Genomic DNA, 19,926 nt, shown 5'->3' with positions numbered 1-19,926 from the left:
ATTTTTGAAGTTGTTGACCTTTACCTTACCTGGGTAAAGGTAGGGGTGGTGGAGATGGAAAGGTGGAGATTATAGAGAGAGAAGGGAAATTTGGGAGGCTTTAGCTACTATGTGGGAAAAGGAGAAGGCAGTGAATTTAAAGCACTGCAAGCTTTGGGACATTTGAAAATTACTAAATATGCAAGAACTGGATCATGTTTGGCCCTGTAACTTACACACTCAGGAGGTAGGGGACTTTACTTACCTACTTCTATTTCTTTTACTTCTGATACTGTCATGAGAAAAGGTTTTCTTAGCAATTTGCAAGTGAATCCCTGCAAATAATAATTTTACAAGTAATGATCATCCTTATGAGTAATAACAGTAACCATGCTAACAGAATTTTCCGATGATCTCTACTTTGATTGCCACATGGTTTTCCCACTTTGTTCTAGACTTCAAATAGGGTCCCAAAGCTTTAAAACATTTGAAAATCACTATTACTAGGAGAAGTACATTAGAGAAAAGTGTTAGAACTATGTTAAAAAGGCAGAGAATTCCTAAAAAAATTAAATGGGATCCAAAACAATTATTTGCATGTGTGTGTGTTAGCTGTATTAGGCATAGAAATTGAAATTTAGGACAAATTTTACCTTTTTGATATATTCTCTCAAGAATTCAAACCATGCTCAGGAAAATAAATAACAAGCTTTTAAGTACCTTCAAAGATGTCATTGTTTCTTTGCACTATTACTATAAAAATGAAAATCTTTTACTTATTTGCTTGTTTTACCTCATCCTGACTGAGTTTAATCATTTTTAGAAATACTTTTGCTAATTTTGCAGATGAAAAGTGATTTCTCATTGTTACTTCAACTTGATTTTTTGAGATTCAACTTTTGGCATGTTACCTGATAACTTTATCTTCCCATTTGGTCAATCTTACTTCACCTATTACTTTCTTGGCAGTCTGTGGTATGTTGAGTCACTGTTCAGTTTTTCATGCCCTCTGCATTTTTTTTTGAAAGGGAGAGAGAGTGCAAGAAAGGGCAGACAGAGGATCTGAAGCGGGCTCTGCTCTGACAGCAGGGAGACCGATGCTGGGCTCAAACTCATGAACCATGAGATCATGACCTGAGCCGAAGTCGGATGCTCAACTGAGTGAGCCACCCAGGTGCCCCATGCCCTCCGTATTTTAAAATCATACATCCATGCCCTTTGGCCTGTGGCTTTGCAGCACCACCCATTATTGAGGGCAGAGTACATCTGCCATCTCCGCTGCTGTTGGGTTTGGTCATGTGATCTCCTTTAGCCAATAGAATGTGGACAGAAGTGATGCAGTACCAGTTCCAGGAGGAGGCTTCAAGAGACATTCCCCTTGTCTACTTGCTCTTCTGCTATTGCCGGGAGAAGCACACACTCTGAGTACCTACTGCCCCTTTAGGTTAGCCTCCAAATTGAGAAACATGAAGCAGACCTCAACCTAACCTGCAGCCTGCAGCCAAGGCAAGCCCAGCCAAACCTGCCTATATTCTTCCAAATCCCAGGCCTGTGAGAGAGTTTCCAACCACTGAGTTTGAGGGGTTATAAAAACAGCACTGGGGGCGCCTGGGTGGCTCAGTCAGTTGAGTGTCCGACTTCGGCTCAGGTCACGATCTCGCGGTCCGTGAGTTCGAGCCCCGCGTCGGGCTCTGGGCTGATGGCTCAGAGCCTGGAGCCTGCTTCTGATTCTGTGTCTCCCTCTCTCTCTGCCCCTGCCCCATTCATGCTCTGTCTCTCTCTGTCTCAAAAATAAATAAAACGTTAAAAAAAAAAAAAACCAGCACTGTTGTAAGCAATATAGTCTTACAGTTTTTCTTACTGATTTGTGTCAGTTCCTTATACAGTAAACATTTGATTACCATAGTTTGACTCATAATTTCTTAACATTTACCTTTTAATCTTATGATTTTTCCACACATGATTTGAAATATTTTTATTTTTTCAATGTTTATTTTTGAGAGAGAGAGCAGAGGAGGGAGGCAGAGGATCCAAAGCAGGCTCTGTGCTGATAGCAGAGAGTCTGATGCAGGGCTTGCACTCATGAGCCGTGAGACCATGCCTAAGCTGAAGCTGGACACTTAACGGACTGAGCTATCTGGGTGCCCCTAAATTGAAATAATTTTAGACAAATCTCAGTCTTATCCTTTACTGTTATTTCCCTCTGCTTTATCTGACACCTTCCCATTCCTGTGATTACCCATTATGTTTCTAGTGTCTTAATAGGTTATTTCTATGATCTACAGATCTTTATGACATTTTTCAGCCTATCAGTATCCTTTTGCATAACAAACAATGAATTGAATGAGCCTCCTCACCAAAGTCATAAAGATAAAAGATGATACTATTAATAAAAACAATAATTAATATCACCATTTATTAGCTGCCTACCACGAGCTACGCAATATGGTACTTCACATAAATTATTGATTTAATTTTCACAACAGCTCTGCAGGTTGGATATAGCCAACCCACTTTAAAGATAAGGAAACCTAACCTCAGATATTTTTATTATGATGACTTATTATCCCCACTTTATAGATGAGTAAATTGTGGGATACAGAAAGACTAAATAATTTGATCAGGGCCACACAGCTAGGAAGTGGCTTAGGTATGATTCAGACTAAGTTCTGCCCAACTCTACAGTTGCCTCTTCCCACTAAACCTTCCAGAAGACATAGCTAACAGCTCTAATGGCAATATATTAAAAAGTACACTGGGGGTGCCTGGGTGGCTCATTTGGTTGAGAGTCTGACTTCAGCTCAGGTCATGATCTCACGCTTCGCGGGTTCACGCCCCCGGCAGGTTCTGTGCTGACAGCTCAAAGACTGCAGCCTGCTTTTGATTCTGTGTCTCCCTCTCTCTCTGCCCCTTCCCTACTCATGCTCTGTCTCTCTCTCTCTGTGTCTCTGTCTCTCTCTCTCTCAAAAATAAACATTAAAAAAAGTTTTTAAGTTAAAAAGAAGTACACTGAAGTTTTGTTTTTTTCTTTTCTTTTTTTGGAGGTAGGGGAGGTAGGGGGGCTGAGTGTTTGATAGTTAAAGTAATCAGCATCTATTAAGTTCCCAGAATTCCTTAGAAATAACATATTCTCTAAATATAAGTGGTATTTTGGCTAGAGATATGTACATTCTTGTTTATATAAATATTAAAACTTACAATTAAGATTTAACAAAATCACTAGATTTAAGTCTGTTACCCTAAAATAGCAATCAGAAATTTATAGAAGAAATCCAGATGTACTCACTCATCTAGAAGATGCCATTATTCCACTTAACAATAATTCTTATTTACATAACACATGCTTATAGACTTTTAAAAATAATAGCATGTTGAGTAAAAAGAAGCAAATTACAGAATGTGCATATTACAGCATCATTTATGTAAAAAACAAAAGTAAACTAAAATGACCCTAAGAGTGCTTATATGCAGGGACAAGGTCTATAAGGATATATAATAAATTTATTATAAACTGTTGAAGCTGTAACAAGTGGTTACTGTGGCATTAAGAGGTAGTCCAAAGGGGATTTTTACTTTTTACTCTTTATGTGGTATCTGGTATAGAAGAGAGGTTAAGAGTAGGGACTCTGGGCTGCCTGGGTGGCTCAGTCGGTTAGGCATCTGACTTGATTTCGCCTGGGGTCATGATGTCATGAATGTGACATCCAGTTCTACGCTGACTGTGCGGGGCCGTGCTTGCAATTCTCCCTCTATCTCTGTCCCTCCCCTACTCTCTGTCTCTCTCAAATAAATAAACGTTAAAAAAAAAAAAAAAAGAGTAGGGGCTGTAAAGGCAGACTGGGTGAAAATCACAGGAAAGAGAAAGCCCAGAAAATGCAAATCAAAACCACAATGAAATACCACCACACGACCACTAGGATAGATATAATGTTTTAAAAAGACAGATAGTAGCAAATATTGACAAGGATGTAGAGAAATGGAAACCCTCAAACATTGCTGTGGAAATATAAAATGGTGCAATCACATTGGATAGCATTTGTCAGATCTTCAAAAAATTAAACATAAAATTACCATATTACTCAGAAATTCTACTCTTAGGTATACACTCAAACTGAAAACATGTCCATACAAAAAATTGTACGTGAATATTTACAGCAACATTATTCATAAGAGCGCAAAGCTGGAAATACCTCAATTAACATAAACTAATGAATTGAAGAAAATGCGGTATAGCCATATAAGGGACTATTATTCAGCCATAAAAAAGAATGAAGTATTGATATATGCTACGATATATTCTACAATGGATAGACTTTGAAAAGAGCATGATAAGTGAAAGAAGCCAAATACAAAAGCCTCTTTTTATATGATTCCAACTCTATGAAATGTCCACAATAAGCAAAACCATAGAGAAAGAAAGATTAGTGGTTACTAGGGGCTGGGAGCAGGGTTGGACAATGATGCTAATGATAATGGGGTTTTTAGGGGGTGATAAAAATGTTCTGGAATTAGATATGGTATTGGTTTCACAATCTTGTGAATGTACTAAAAACCACTGAATTGTATACTTTTTATTCGTTTTAAAAAATTTTTTTTTAATGTTTATTTATTTTTGAGACAGAGAGAGACAGAGCATGAAAGGGGGAGGGTCAGAGAGAGGGAGACACAGAATCCGAAACAGGCTCCAGGCTCTGAGCTGTCAGCACAGAGCCCGACGCGGGGCTCGAACTCACGGACCGTGAGATCATGACCTGAGCTGAAGTCGGCCACTTAACCGACTGAGCCACCCAGGTGCCCCTTTATTCGTTTTTTTAAATGTTTATTTTTGAGAGAGATAGAGCATGAGCAGGGGAGGGGCAGACACACACACACACACACATACACACACACACACACACACACAGAATCTGAAGCAGGCTCTAGGCTCTGAGCTGTCAGCACAGAGCCTGACGCAGGGCTCCAACTCACAAACCGTGAGATCATGACCTGAGCCGAAGTTGGACGCTCAGCCAACTGAACCACCCAGGTACGCCTGTATGCTTTAAAAAAAAAACCATTCATTTATTTATTTTGAAAGAGAGACAGCATGCATGTGTACGCATAAGTGGGGTAAGAGCAGAGAGAGGAAGGGAGGGAGAGAATCCCAAGAGGGCTCCATGCTGTCAATGTAGAGCCCAATTTGGGGCTTCATCTCACAAACCCATGAGATCATGACCTGAGCTGAAATCAAGAGTCGGATGCTTAACCAACTGAGCCACCCAGACTCCCTGAATTGTACACTTTAAAAAAATTGATTTTATGGTATGTGAATTACATCTCAAAATTTTTTTTCAATAGGGAAAGTCCACTTTAAATGTGAAGAGTCTTGGTACATCAAAGTACTGATTACAGGGAAGGGACTAAAATGTGTGCATGAGCAGCCTTTGGAAAGGCAATGCTTTTGGGGGAGAAAAGAGTAAAAAGGAAGAGAGAGGAGACTGTATGGTAAAAGTGGGAAAGGAGCAGAAGGGAGAAACCTAGGGATTCTGCAGGACAAAAGAAAAACAAGAACATCTATGTTAATTATGTTAATTTACTCATTTCTGTACCTGTATTGTGGTTATATAGGAAACATACCTGTCTGAAGGAAATACACACTAAGTGTTTGAGGTGATTAGGGCTAGAAGTTGGTAACTTACTCTCAAATGATTCAGGGAAAAATATTTTTTGTACTATACTTGCAACTTTTGTAAGTTTCATATTGTTTAAATATGAAAAGAATCTTCAACCTGGAAATTTTTAAACCTATTAACTCTTGGGTACAGAGGGGGAGACAAACCAAAATTATCGAATCTCTGAAGACTGATAATGAAACTGTATAACAGAGTCAATTAAATAAATGTATATACAAAGCAGGGATGAGAGGAAAATCCATACCCCTAACCATATATACCATTAAAAATGAGAGAGTGGTAAAAAGATTCCAAGCTCAAGACATCAGAAAATAATTACAGAATAAACAAACAACAACAAAGTACAGAAATGGAAACCACAAAGATTAGATAAATCAGAAATTAGTGGATAGAGAACAGAGAAATAGTATGTTTGAACAAGTCAAAATCGTGATTTGTTTTTGGAAAAAGTTAACAAAATACATAAGCCACTTGCTAACTTAATCAGGCAAAAAAAGGAAAACACAAATATGCAAAATAAGAAATGACAAGGGGAAATAGTAAGAGTAATTTAAATAGAAGAAAAATTTTAAATCATAAGAGACTATTTGGTAGACCTTTAAGCAAATACATTTTAAAAACCTAGACAGGGGCACCTGGGTGGCTCAGTCAGTTAAGCGTCTGGCTCTTGGTTCAGCCCAGGTCATGATCTCACAGTTCGTGGGTTCGAGCCCTGCATCAGGCTCTGTGCTGACAGAGTGGAGCCTGCTTGGGATTCTCTCTCTCTCTCTCTCTCTCTCTCTCTCTTTCTGCACCTCCCCTGCTCTCTCACTCTCTCTCTGTCTTTCAAAATAAATATATAAACTTAAAAAAAAACAACTAGGCAAAATGGTGAATTAAAAACAAAAGAACCCCAAAAAACAAAAAACAGGGGCACCTGGCTGACTTCATGGGTAGAACACTCGACCCTTGATCTTGGGGCTGTGAGTTCAAACCCCACGCTGGGTGTAGAGATTACTTAAAAATAAAACCTTTTGAAAAAACCAAAAAACATAAAACAAAAAATCAGAGTTTACCAAATTTGATTCCTTTTAAGATAGAAATCTTGGGGCGCCTGGGTGGCTCAGTCGGTTAAGCGTCTGACTTTGGCTTAGGCCATGATCTCACGGTCCATGAGTTCCAGCCCCACGTCGGGCTCTGTGCTGACAGCTCAGAGCCTGGAGCCTGTTTCGGATTCTGTGTCTCCCTCTCTCTCTGCCCCTCCCCTGTTCATGCTCTGTCTCTCTCTGTCTCAAAAATAAATAAACGTTAAAAAAATTTTTTTTAAAAAAAATAAAGATAGAAATCTTAAATATACCAATTTCTGTGGAAGAAATAGAACATTATTCCACAAAAGAGAACCAGCTCCAGATAGTTTCACAGGGGAATTCTACTAAACCTTCAAACACCACATAGTCCCAATGCTACATAAATTATTGTAGAATGTAGTAAATGTACAACATTGATACCCAAATCAAATGAAGTTGACTTTTAAAAGATAATAAAAAAAGAAAAGGAAAGAAAATCACAAACTATGATTGCTTATGACTATTGATACAAAAATATTGAATAAAACATTAGCAAACAGGATACAACACCATGTTAAGAGAATAATATACCATTGGCACCTGGGTGGCTCAGTCAGTTAAGCATCCGACTATGGCTCAGGTCATGATCTCATGGTTCATGAGTCCCAGCCCTGCATTGGGCTGTCTGCTGTCAGTACAGAGCCTGCTTTGGATCCTCTGTCTCCCTTTCTCTGCCCCTCTCTTTCTCTCTCTCTCTCTCAAAAATAAGTAAACATTAAGAAAAATAATATATCATGACCAAGTAGGATTTCATTCCAGAAATGCAGATTGGTTCAATCTTAGGACATCTAATAAAATATCATATTAATAGATCTTGAAAGAAAAATCATATGATTACCTCCATAGATCCTAAAGAAGCCTTTGTCAAAATTTGACATCTATTAAAAAAATGCAAGAAAATAGAAATTGATGGATATTTTCTTTTTCTTTTCATCTTTTTCTTCTTTTTTTTTAATGGATAGTTTCTTAACATATTTTATTTCTCTGGGAAACACTAGGGACATTTCCATAAAGATAAGGAACAAAGCAAGGGTATCTCTACCTGCACTATCAAAAATACAAAGTTCTTTTTTTTTTAATGCCTATTTATCCATCCTGAGAGAGACAGAGAGAGAGAGAGAGAGAGAGAGAGCATGCACACACGGTAGGGGCAGAGAGAGAAGGACAGAAAGAGAGAGAATTCCAAGCAGGCTCCATGCTGTCAGCACAGAGCTCAATGTGGGCTTCTATCTTACAAACCATAAGATCACGATCTGAGCCCAAATCAAGAGTCAGACACTTAACTGACTGAGCCACCCAGGCACTCCTTCAGCAAATTTATTTATGGAGCTACAAAGTTAATGCCAAAGTTCATAGGGAAAAATAAAAATGAGCAATAGCAAGGGAAACACCAAAAGAGAAAAATCTACAACAGCTCAATCAGACCTTAAGACATTCTACAAAAACTAAGTTAAAAAGCATACAGGGCACCTAGCTGGCTCAGTTGGTGGAGTGTGTGGCTCTTCATCTTGGGGTTATGAGTTTGAGCCCCACACTGGGTACAGAGATTACTTAAAAATAAAATCTTTAAAAAATAAAAAATAAAGTATCATACTAGCACATGAATAGATAAATAGATTTGTGGAACAGGATAGAAAATTCAGATACAGACCCAAAGACATATAGAAATTTAGTAAGTAAAATCATGGGGGTAAAGTTGGACTTTCAAATAAATAGTCCTGGGAAAACAGGATAGCCATTTAGAAAAAAAATTAAATTAGATTTATGTCTCATACCTTACACAAAAGGATTAGAAAGTTAAACCTTAAATAGGAGACCACACAAATGTTAGAAGAAAACACCAACATGACAGTCTATATGGAAAACCCAAAAGATTCCACCAAAAAACTGCTAGAACTGATTCATGAATTCAGCAAAGTTGCAGGATATGAAATCAATGCACAGAAATTGGTTGCATTCCTATACACCAACAATGAAGTGACAGAAAGAAAAATTAAGGAATCAATCCCATTTACAGTTGCACCAAAAACTATAAAATACCTAGGAATAAATCTAACCAAAGAGGTGAAAAATCTATACACTGAAAACTATAGAAAGCTTATGAAAGAAATTGAAGAAGACACAAAAAAATGGAAAAATATTCCATGCTCCTGGATAGGAAGAACAAATATTGTTAAAATGTCGATACTACCTAAAACAATCTACATATTCAATGCAATCCCTATCAAAGTAACACCAGCATTCTTCACAGAGCTAGAACAAATAATCCTAAAATTTGTATGGAACCAAAAAAGACCCCAAATAGCCAAAGTGATCTTGAAAAAGCAAACCAAAGCAGGAGGCATCACAATCCCAGACTTCAAGCTATACTACAAAGCTGTAATCATCAAGACAATATGGTACTGGCACAAGAACAGACACTCAGATCAATGGAACAGAATAGAGAACCCAGAAATGGACACACAAACGTATGGCCAACTAATCTCTGACAAAGCAGGAAAGAATATCCAATGGAATAAAGACAGTCTCTTCAGCAAGTGGTGCTGGGAAAACTGGACAGTGACATGCAGAAGAATGAACTTCGACCACTTTCTTACACCATACAAAAATAAACTAAAAATGGATGAAAGACCTCAATGTAAGACAAGAAGCCATCAAAATCCTTGAGGAGAAAGGAGGCAAAAGCCTCTTTGATCTTGCCCATAGCAACTTCGTACTCAACACGTCTCCAGAGGCAAGGGAAACAAAAGCAAAAATGAACTACTGGGATCTCATCAAAATAAAAACCTTCAGCACAGCGAAGGAAACAATCAGCAAAACTAAAAGGCAACCAACAGAATGGGAGAAGATATTTGCAAATGACATATCAGATAAAAGGTTAGTATCTGAAATCTATAAAGAATTTATCAAACTCAACATCCAAAAAACAAATAATCCAGTGAAGAAATGGGCGAAAGACATGAATAGACACTTCTCCAAGGAAGACATTCAGATGGCCAACTGACATATGAAAAAATGCTCAACATCACTCATCATCAGGGAGATACAAATCAAAACCACAATGAGATGCCACCTCACACCTGTCAGAATGGCTAACATTAAGAACTCAGGCAACAACAGATGTTGGCAAGGATGCAGAGAAAGAGGATCTCTTTTGCATTGTTGGTGGCAATGCAAGTTGGTGCAGCCACTCTGGAAAACAGTATGGAGGTTCCTCAAAAAACTAAAAATAGAACTACCCTACGACCTGATAAAAAATTATCAGGACACCTAGGCATTTGTCCATGGGATACAGGTGTGCTGTTTCAAAGGGACACACGCACCCCCATGTTTATAGCAGCACTATCAACAATAGCCAAAGTATGAAAAGAGCCCAAATGTCCATCGATGGTTGCATGGATAAAGAAGATGTGGTATATATATACAATGGAGTATTACTCGGCAATCAAAAAGAATGAAATCTTGCCATTTGCAACTACGTGGATGGAACTAGAGGGTATTATGCTAAGTGAAATTAGGCAGTCAGAGAAAAACAAAAATCACATGACTTCACTCATATGAGGACTTTAAGAGACAAAACAGATGAACATAAGGGAAGGGAAACAAAAATAATATAAAAACAGGGAGGGGGACAAAACAGAAGAAACTCATAAATATGGAGAACAAATGGAGGGTTAAGGGGAGGGGCTGTGGGAGGGGGGATGGGCTAAATGGGTAAGGGGCACTAAGGAATCTACTCCTGAAATCATTGTTGCACTATATGCTAACTAATTTGGATGTAAATTTAAAAAAATAAAAAATTAAATTAAAAAAAGACAGCAGTGAATTTCTTTATAATCTGTACATAAGGAAAGAAAAGTTTTCTAACTGATCCAAAAACCAGATTTAATAAAGGAAAAGACTGATAAATCTAATTATAGAAAAATAAAAACTTTTTTCATGGTTAAAAATATAAGCAAAGTAAAAGATGAAAAACTAGGAGAAAATATTTTCTGCATATATAACAGGTAAATAGCTAATAACCCTTAAATATTTGAAGATAAAGAAGACCAAAAATCCAGTAGAAAAATGAGCAAAAGATATGAACAAGAAATTAAAGACATTTTAATATGGACTTTGTTTAAAGATACCAAAAAATGTCAAGTTCACTTATAAGAGAAATGCAAATTAAAATCACACCAAGAATCCTTCAGTTCCAATTAAGATGGGTTAAACACATTCTACGCTGTCTTCACTCTCAGAGCAAAGATAATCCTTCACTCTGACCAGAGGAACCACAGTTTGAACCATAGTTCAAAGAGCATAGAGGGAATCTCCATTTCCTTTTCTTCCCTCTTTCTTTCTTTCTTTCTTTCTTTCTTTCTTTCTTTCTTTCTTTCTTTCTTTCTTTCTTTCTTTCTTTCTTTCTTTCTTTCTTTCTTTCTTTCTTTCTTTCTTTCTTTCTTTCTTTCTTTCTTTCTTTCTTTCTTTGTCTGAATTCACAACCCTGAGATCAAGACCTGAGCTGAGATTAAAGTTGGAAGCTTAACTGACTGAGCCACCCAGGCACCTCATCCATTTCTTTTATTTAAATCTCCCGATCTTCCCACCGCTTGGCTGCAGAAGCAGTTAAAGTCATAGGAAATGCATAGCAAAGGGGAGACTAAAGCCCTGGCTGGCCAGAGGACTAGAAAGGGGAACCCCTGTGAACTAGAGGAGAGGAGTGATCATAGAGACAAGGCTTCAGAAGGTAATCTTATAAAGTTATGAACAAATTCCTGGACTTCTCCTGTGCTGAGCACGCATCAAAATCTTTGAGAACTAAACAGGGTAGGTAACTGTCAACGTATCAGCTGGCCTGTGGGTGGCACACATGCAGGATAGATCTAAGGGCACCACACAGGCAATGAAAATTAAATTGACATTGGAAATGCAGCCCACAGAACACAGATCGCGGGTGCTGGGGCGGCTCAGTCAGTTAAGCACCCAACTTAACTCAGGTCATGATCTCAGGGTTTGTGAGTTCCGTCCCCACATTGGGCTCTCTGCTCTCAGTGCAAAGCCTGCTTCGAATTCTGTCTCCCTATCTCTCTACCCCTCCCCTGCTGGCACACTCACACTTTCTGTCTCTCTCTCTCTCTCTCAAAAATAAACATTAAGAAAAATAAGAAGAAGAAGAAGGCAGATCAGAACTTGCAATCCGTACCTAACCAGGTCAACTGCCTGCTTAAAAAAAATTATCAGGACACCTAGATGGCTCAGTCAGTTAAGTGTCTGACTCTTGGGTTCTGCTCAAGTCATAATCTCGCTGTGTCGTGAGTTCAGCCCTGAATCGGGTTCTGCACTGGCAGTGCGGAGCCTGTTTGGCATATGCTCTCTTTCCCTTTGTCTCTCTGCCCCTCCCCCACTCACACTATCTCTGTCTCTCTTAAAACAAATACATAAACTTTAAAAAATTGTCCATAGGGATGAAACAAGACTTAGAGTATCAGGGGTTCCTGGGTGGGTCAGTTGGTTGGGCGTCCAACTTCAGCTCAGGCCATGGTCTCGCAGTTTGTGAGTTCCAGCCCTGCGTCAGGCTCTGTGCTGACAGCTCAGAGCCTGGAGCCTGCTTCGGATTCTGTGTCTCCACCTCTCTCTGCCCCTCCCATACTCATGCTTTGTCTCTGTCTCTCAATAATAAACAAACATTAAAAAAATTTTTAAAAAAGACTTAGAGTATCATAACATAATATACAAATGGCCAGGATGCAATCCAAAATTACTTGACATACAAAGAAACACAAAAGTCTGACATATTATCATGGGAAAAGAAAAAGATACCATCCCCAAGATGACTCAAATACTGGAAATATCTGAAAAAACTTTTTCCCCCTTTTTAAAAAGATTGAGATATAATTAATATATAACAGTATATTTGTTTCAGGTACACAACATAATGATTCAATAGTTGTATATTTGTGAAATGATCACCACAGTAAGTCTAGTTAATATCCATTACCATATATGGCTACAAATTATTTTTTTCTGATGATAATAACTTAATATTTACTCTCTTAGCAACTTTCAGATATACAACAAAGTTTTATTAACTATAGTCATCATGCTGTACATTACTTGGTAATACCAAGACATATTTATTTTACAACTGGAAGTTTGCACCTTTTCACCATCTTCACCCATTTTGCCCACTTCCTACTCCCTGCCTCTGGCAACCACCAATCTGTTTTCTGTTTCTGAGTTCAGTTTTTTTTTTTCCTTAAAGAGTCCACATATAAGTGAGACCATTTGGTATTTGTCTTTCTCTTATTTCACTTGCATAATGCCTTCAAGGGCATTCTATGTTGTTGCAAATGGCAAGATTTCCATCTTTTTATGACTGAATAATATTCCATTGTATATATATTCTACATTTTCTTTGTCCATTTATCCATTGACAGACGCTTAAGTTGCTTCCATGTTTTGGCTATTATAAATAATGTTACAATGAACATAAGAGTGCGTGTATCTTTTAGAGTTAGTGCTATCATTTCCTTTGGTCAAATACTCAGAAGGAGAATTGCTGGATCATATGATAGTTTTATATTTATTTTTATTTTGAAAACGAGAGAGAGTGGAGGAGGGGCAGAGGGAGAGGGAGAGAGAGAATCTCAAGGAGGCTCCATACCCAGTGTGGAGCCCAGCACAGGGCTCGAACTCATGAGATCATGACCCAAGTCCAAATCAAGACTTGGACACTTAACTGGCTGAGCCAACCAGGCGCCCTTATTTTTAATTTTTGAGGAATCCCCATACTGTTTTCCCTAGTGGCTACACGAATTTACATTCCCACCAACAGTGGACAAGGGTTTCCTTTTTTCCACATTCTCGCCAACACTTTTTATTTTTTATCTTTTTGATATTAGCCATTCTACCATGTGTGAGGTGATATCTCATTATGCTTTTGATTTGCATTTTCCTGATGGCTAGTGATGGTGGGTACCTGTTCATGTACCTGCTGGCCATCTGTATGTCTTTGAAAAAATGTCTATTTAGTTCCTCTGCCCATGTATTTAAAGATTTTATTTATTTATTCTTTTGAGTAATCTGGTGGGACTTGAATTTACAACCCCAAGATCAAGAGTCAGATGCTTCACAGACTTGAGCCAGCCAGGTGCCCACCTCTGCTCATTTTTTAATCAGACTGTTTGTTTTTTGTTACTGAGTTGTATAAGTTCTTTATGTATTTTGGGTATTAACCCTCTTTAAATATATAATTTGCAAATATTTTCTCCCATTCAATAAATTGCCTTTACATTTTGTTGGTGGTTTCCTTTTGCTGGTGCAGAAGCTTTTGGTGTGATGTAGTGTTCCACTTGTTCATTTTTTGTTTTTCTTGCCTTTTTTGGTGTCAAGTCCAAAAAATCATCACCAAGACCGATGTCAAGGAGCTTACCACCTATATTTTCTTCTAGGAGTTCGATGGTTTCAGTTTCTTATAAAGTTAAACATATGTTTACCAAATAACTTAGCAATCCCACTTCTAGGCATTTATCTCTAAAACTGTACACAGATATTTATAGAAGTTTTGCTTATAATCAGAAAAAACTGCAAACAATCCAAATGTCTTTCATTAGGTGAATGGATAAGCACACAGAGGTGCATCGGTACAGAGGGACACTGATGGGCAGTACCAAGAAATGAACTATTGATGCACAGAGCAGTGTGGGTGACTCTCAAAGATACTATGCTAGATGAAAAAAGTAAGTCTCAAAAGGTTACGTACTATATAATTCCATTCATATGACACTGGACAAGTCACATGAGGAATGGAGAACAGATCAGTGGTGACTAGGGTTTATAGGTGAAGAGAGTGTCTGACTAAAAAGGGGTCCCATGAGTAAATTTGGGGGAGTCATGGAATGGATTGGGAGTTCCATGTCTTCACTGTGGTCACAAGAATCTAGGGGCGCCTGGGTGGCTCAGTTGGTTAAGTGTCCGACTTCGGCTCAGGTCATGATCTCGCAGCCTGTGAGTTCAAGCCCCGCATCAGGCTCTGTGCTGACAGCTCAGAGCCTGGAGCCTGTTTCAGATTCTGTGTGTGTCTCTCTCTCTGACCCTCCCCCATTCATACTCTGTCTCTCTCTGTCTCAAAAATAAACATTAAAAAAAAAAAAGAATCTATACATATGTTAAAAGTGATAGAACTGCATACCAAAATATTTTTATCACGTAGAAATTTTTTGGTGGGGCACCTGGCTGGCTCTGGCTGGCTCATGTGACTCCTCACCTTGGGGTCATGAGCTCAAGCCCCACACTGGGTATAGACATTACTTAAATAAATAAATATGAAAAAAACCACACTGAGATACTGTTTCTTTCCTATTAGAGAAGCAATAACTTGAAAGTTTGACAAAGCATTCTGCTGGCAAGACTGTGGAGAAATAGGCACTTTCACTGGTGGTAGGTATGCAAATTACCATAACTCATTTAAGGAGAGATCTGACAATGTGTAAAGAATGACATACGGGGTGCCTGGGTGGCTCAGTTGGTTAAGTGTCTGACTCTTGATTTTGGCTCAGGTCATGATTTCATGGTTCGTGGGATTGAGCCCCATGTCAGGCTCCATGCTGACAGTGCAGAGCCTTCTTGGGATTCTCTCTGCCCTTCTCTTTCTGCCCCTCTCCTGCTTGCACAAATGCACACACTCTCTCTCTGTCTCTAAATAAATAAATATTTAAAAAAAATTAAAATGACATGTGTTTTACTTTTGACTCAGCAATCCAACTCCTAGGGATTTACTTTAAAGAAACATTTTCAGGGGTACTGGCTCAGTTGGTAGGGCAAGAGGACTCTTGATCTCAGGGTCATGAGTTTGAGCCCCACATTCAGAACGCAGTTTACTTAAAAAAAAAAGAAAACGAAAATTTCCAATAACACAAAAATCCTTATGCATAATATGCCCTGAAGCACTATTTGTCATTGCAAACTATTGGAAACAACCAAAATGCTCATACATAGAAGAATAGTTTCGTAAACCATAGTACATGCACACAATGGAACACGACATGGCTGTAAAAAAGATTTAACATCTCTATGAACCAATAAGAAGCTATATGCAGGATACATATTATTAAGTGAACAAAGAGTAGTGCTAAAGAGTGTCCATAGTGTGAAAAGAAGGAACAGTAATAACACATAGATATATCTGCTTATTTTTAAACAGAGAAACACAGGAAGGATAAACCAGGAAATGAGACCCCTTTGGGGGGTAGGGATGGGTGGAGAGGACAGAAGCAGAGGAACAGGGTGGAAGAGGTGGGAATAGGGGTTACACTTGTCTGAATATATATTACACATAGTTTTCTCTCAGGACTGTATTCATGCTTCGCATACTCAAAAATTAATATCAACAAGGATGGAAGAAAAAAAATCCCTTAAATTTAAATAGAAGCGGAAACAATGAACTTAGTGTTATTTCAAATGAAAAACATAAACATAGCGAAATAGGGCAGGGACAACTGTTGCACACTGTGTTTTGGCCATATCCCCTCAGACTAATGACAAAAAATTGTAAACATATATTGAGCTCTAGTTAGTAGGCTTGCTTTTGTAGTGGTATGGATTAGCCATTCTGAAGCTATTCTCTATGCTTTGTAGGTCTGAGCAAGTCAATAAGTATGTTGATTACAGTGGGAGCCAGTTTGTCACTGGTGGGAAAGGGAGTTACAAATATGGAAAGGAGGAAAGCTGGAATGAACCCCGTGGTGTTAGACTAGAATTGGAAGTAATAGTGGGGATTCATGGTGTATGAGAGCAGAGCATTTGGTGGTAAGAGACTGTGACACTCCCGGACCCAAGAACAGCTTCTGAGAACCATAAATGGTAGGGCTGTGCCTGGCCCATTATTTATAGAAGCCCCACACCCTGTAGGATTGTAACATTGCCCATCTACATTATGAGATTGGCCTCACTATTACATTACAAAGATGACTTTCTGCCAATAGCACATTTTTTATTTGGAGACTTGGAATAATAATGGAAGAAACAGTCTAAGTCCTATGCATTAGTCAGGCCTCTTTCTGTTGCAAGAGAAGAAACTGAGCTCGAACTAATCGAAGCACTAAGGGGGTTTATTAGTACCTACCGTGGACAGATTAGGAGTGGGTCTAGCTTCAGGTCCATCTGGATCTAGGGGCTTGAATGGTATCATTGCGGCTCTCTCTCTTTGTCACTCGGGCTTTCTCTGCTGGGTGGGTGTGATGGAACTGGACAGCACAAGGGTCATCTCTGGCCAGTTTAGCAAGCCCAGCAGAAAGAAAGCCTGCCTCCTAGATTCTGTCAAGAAGATCCAGGAAGGACTGTGATTGGTCCAGCTCGTGGGGTGAGAGAGATGGGGCCACCTTGACTGGTGAGCCCCAAAACCACAGGGAGTGAGGGAGGGGTTCCTGAAAGGAATCATAGGAGAGGCCAACAAAATTAATGACTCTCTATTGCTTTTCCTGCCACAGCCTCCTAGTAAAGTTCTGACTTCTGTTTATGCCCACCAGGTGGGACTAGGTAAATTCCTCAACAACAATAAAAAATAAAACTACCGTAACCACTTTGCCCATGACAAGATTCTCTGACGGCTCACCATGAGCCCTCGTGGGGAGGCTGGGCAGACCTGGGTGTGTCTTGTGGGGTCCTCCCCCACATACCTGTGTCTAGCATGGGGGCTTGCCCTCAGCACAAGCTCAGAGAGCGTTTGTTTGTTTCATGTTTATAGTACCTTCCGCACCCTCCTGCCCCCATCATCTGTCTGTCCGACAGGGCCCTCCAGAATGCACCAGTTCTCAGGCAGTGAATGCCCAAGACAGAAACCTGAACGTACCTGCCTCGGAACTCTTCCCAGGTCAGTTTCCAAACCCAAGCTCAGAGGATGGTCTAACTTGCTGTAGGTATTTTATGTTTAATTTACCAATAGATGAATAAGTAATAGTCACCACTAAAAAATCTTCCTAGCTGAAATTTCAGCCATCGTTACCTTTGGTAGAGGAACTTTGAGACCCTAACATCCCATCCTTCTGTGAGCTGCCACACCTATGTCCTTTTTGAAGCCCACAGGATTTAGGTAGCCTCACAGGGGGCTGAGAGAGAATAACTCCAGGTATCTTCCAGAAGTTTATCCTGAACTCTCTGCCCCTTGAATATTCATCAAAAGCCAGTGCTTTGGAATAGGGACTCTCCAACATGAGTGTACATGAGAATCTCAAGTACATATTTAAAATGCAGATTCCTTGGACCCTACCGCTGGAGGCTCCGAGGAACAGAGGCTGATGAGGAGCCGAGGGAAGAGCTATCTGAGCACAAGGAACAAGTGCAAAGGCCCTGAGGCAGGAAAGAGTGTTCCAGGAACTAGCAATAAAGTGAGAAAAAGACTGAGAGGCAGGAGATGAAGAAGCAAGGACCACAACAGGCAGGGCCTTGAGGCTGGGATAAGGAGATTGGGTTTTTATCTAAGCACAGCTAGGAGCCACTGAAGATTTTAAGTGGGTAGAACTCCAAATCAGATTGTCACTTTAAGAAAATCACTCTGGCTGCTGTGTACAGAATGGATGATTGTAAAGCAAGAAGGTAGGCAGAGGGACAAGACAGGAGGCTTCTGGAGGGTGAGATGTGAGGATTCTGAGTACTAACCTCAGTCCTGGTGCATTCTTTTGTTTCTGCTTGCATCCCCTTCTGTTCCACTTATTTTATCCCCTACTCACCCCTACTACTTCAAGATGAGAGTGTTCTTTTTTTTTTTTAAGTTTATTTATTTATTTTGAGAGAGAGAGAGAGTGAGCAAGAGAGAGCGCACGTGTTTGCAAAAGGTGGGGAGGGGCAGAAAGAAAAGGAGAAGGATAGAATCCCAAGCAGGCCCCTCGCTGCCATCACGGAGCTCAAACTCACAAACCCTAAGATCATGATCTGAGCCGAAACCAAGAGTCAGACACACAACTGACCGAGCCACCCAGGCACCCTGAAAATGTTATTTTTATTATGAAAACAATATATTCTCAATATTTAAAATGCAAACAATACAGACAAGTAAAAAAAAGAAATTAATCATCGGCAATCTCACCGCCATGAGATGTTACCGTCCCTCCAGACATTCTCTGCATGAGTACACATGCATTTTGCCCAAGTAGAATCATACTACACATGCTACTTTATAATGTGTTTTTCTTACTGGATGAAGTATGATTCCAGGTGCATAGATGATGTGCATTTGATGAGGGGAAGTTGAATCTCACTCAACCAGGTTTCTTTGCTGTTTGTGCAAATTTCCTCAAAGAGAGGTTTTCAAAAGGTATAACTTTGAGTCTATAAAGTTAGAAAACACAAGTAATTTTCCTAAAAAGCGGGAAAGGGCCTAGGGGGTTTAAAAATTAAAAACCAGAAAATATACTCCAAACAGAGGAGCTACAAAACGAGTGTAGTAATTTCCTCCCAGAAGGGAATGTGACGCCTGGACAAAATTCCGTTGTTTATTTTGCATGGTCTTAACTCAAGCTACACAAAAAACCAGAGAGCAATGGCAGGAAGTGCCTTTTTGTGTCCGGGCGGGGATGGGGCTCCCCAAGTGAAGCCTCTGGATATCTCAGGATTAGCCAAGAATCCTCAGAGCAACTCGCCCAAAACACTAATTGTATTTGTGTCTGTGTCTTTGATTAGTGGCTTAGTCAGCTTTTTTGCTCATTATCATTTTAACCTTTTTTAAAAATTACTATTAAAGTAATAAGGCTAAGGCTCTAGTTTTATTTTTTATTTCCCCCCAGAGGAAAATAATTTAAATACAAACTTGAAGGTATTTTATATACTCTTTATCTCTGGTAATGCATTTAACAACCTTGATGTGGGAATGTTGGTTTTTTCCACCTTCATCATCAAATGGTTTAAACAGAAAGCAAAGGCCTCGGGATACCTGGACCCTGTCCTTAGCCATTAGTTGCTTTCCTCAGGTTGAATATCCATCCTACAGCTCAGCAAAGAAAAAAAAATCAAAGTAGACCGTGCATATTGGGGTTTTCATTCAGTGATCTAATGTGATAGAGCTGAATTAGCTGAATATTAACTATAGAATACAGGTAATAGGTATATGGTGTTCACTGTAAATCCAGATTCTAAGTTATTGTGTTACTTATATTACTTGCTTTCATTAGCTGACAGCAAGCCTTAGTGGCAGA

At 39.3% G+C, this 19,926-nt stretch overlaps 1 long non-coding RNA gene across 4 annotated transcripts in view; it reads right to left on the bottom strand.

Moving 5' to 3' along the window:
- The window catches only part of LOC122236680, a 45,468-nt gene that overhangs the window by 8,826 nt on the left and 16,716 nt on the right, over nucleotides 1-19,926 (bottom strand). The window contains exon 3 of one of the 4 annotated variants that reach the window (XR_006214859.1): nucleotides 16,863-17,163. The exons of 2 other annotated variants lie outside the window; for them this stretch is intronic. This is a non-coding gene — a long non-coding RNA (uncharacterized LOC122236680). Of the gene's footprint in view, nucleotides 1-15,406; nucleotides 17,164-19,926 lie in introns of those variants that run through there. One more of the 4 variants, XR_006214858.1, reaches the window with a different exon arrangement.

The sequence above is a fragment of the Panthera tigris genome, chromosome A2 (assembly GCF_018350195.1).
Source record: "Panthera tigris isolate Pti1 chromosome A2, P.tigris_Pti1_mat1.1, whole genome shotgun sequence".
Classification (NCBI taxonomy): domain Eukaryota; kingdom Metazoa; phylum Chordata; class Mammalia; order Carnivora; family Felidae; genus Panthera; species Panthera tigris.
This window is presented reverse-complemented; position numbering and strand designations above follow the sequence as displayed.